The sequence below is a fragment of the Chrysochloris asiatica genome, unplaced genomic scaffold (assembly GCF_000296735.1).
Source record: "Chrysochloris asiatica unplaced genomic scaffold, ChrAsi1.0 scaffold00010, whole genome shotgun sequence".
Classification (NCBI taxonomy): Eukaryota; Metazoa; Chordata; class Mammalia; order Afrosoricida; family Chrysochloridae; genus Chrysochloris; species Chrysochloris asiatica.
Window position 1 is genome coordinate 11,778,542 of NW_006408528.1, and position 1,620 is coordinate 11,780,161.

Consider the following 1,620-nt stretch of genomic DNA (forward strand, 5'->3'; position numbering starts at 1 on the left):
GGCACATAAGAAACCATTTTCTCAGAAGCTACAATTACTGGAGTTAGAGGCATAGAATGAATAATAAGACCAAAGAAAATTATACAGAGGTAGCCCACCAGTGAGTTTGCAAAAACCAATGAACCCAGGACGTCAGGAGGTCACTTCCTTTGGCCCTCAGGGTCCCTGGCTCATCCTGAGGAGGGTCTTCGTGTTGGATTTTTGTTCATGACACAGGGCCTCAGCATCTCAGTGCTTGTGATCACCAACAGATATCAGGACTGTAGGAAGAATCAATAACAATCTGTATTAAATTGATGAAACAATGTTGTTGCTGGAAGCAAATAGCACTTGAGCAAGGGAGAAGATTGGAGAGCGGGACCTTACCCAGAGAAGCAATGATGCCAGAGATGGAGGCAGAGACGATAACACGGTGAGATGGAGTGGCTGTAGACTTTAGACACAGAGAGGTAGAGGGGGCCTGTGTGCTGACGACCAGGGGGCAGACTTGTAGTGTATACCCTTTGTTTGATGATGTGTGGAGGGGATTGTAACTATGGCAACGAAACGATATATGATAGGGTGAATGTAAAGCTAATGTTCTCCCATGTAAACTATCACATAATTCACACACACACACACACACACACACACACAAAAGTGCTTGAAACACTGATGAAGATCAACAAGTATTTTTGATTATTGACTGCAATCTTCAGTATGGATTGCACCTCACTGTAAAGAAAACAAAAATTCTCATAAATTGACCAGTTAATAATATTATGATAAAAGGAGAAAAGATTGAAGTTGCCAAAGACTTCATTTTGCTTGGATCCACAGCCAACGCTCATGGAAGCAGCAGACAATAAATCAAATAGCACATTGCATTTGGCAAATCTTCTGCAAAGCCCTCCTTAAAGTGCTATACAGCAAAGATGTCACCTTGGGAACTAAGGTGCACCTGACCTTAGCCACGGTATTTTCAAACACTTCATATGCCTGTGCAAGTTGGTGAATGAATAAAGAGACAAGAGAAGAATCGATGTCTTTGAATTATGGTCTTGGCAAGAAATATTGAAAGTACCTTGGCCTGCCAGAAGAACAAACAAATCTTCTTGGAATAAGTACAGCCAAAATGGTCTTTAGCAGCCAGAATGACAAGACTTTATCTCTGGTTCCTTGAACACATTGTCACCAGGGATTGGTCTCTGAAGAATGACACCATGCTTGATAAAGTGGACGGTCAACAAAAAAGAGGAAGACCCCTGATGTTATTAACAATGGGCTCCAACATAGAAAATTTGTGATGATGGCACAGAATGGGCAGTGCTTCATTCTGTTTTGTCTAGGATTGCTATGAGTCAGAACTGACTTGACAGTACCTAACAACTCATACATTAAAGGATAATTGGGTTTATCCTTTATTAGTTTGAGATCCTTGATGGCAGATGTGTTTGCACCTACCAAGGCATCTAGGCCAGGTCCTGTCATTTAATATTCTCCAAAACCACATCAATTATAAGAAATATCAGAGACCAACCAGTGATTTGCACCTTTCTTTTCCAATTTCTTCATCAATATGCCTTCACCTGCATGTCCTTCTCTCCTGTAGAAGGCTGTTCCTTTTTTTTTTTTTTTTTT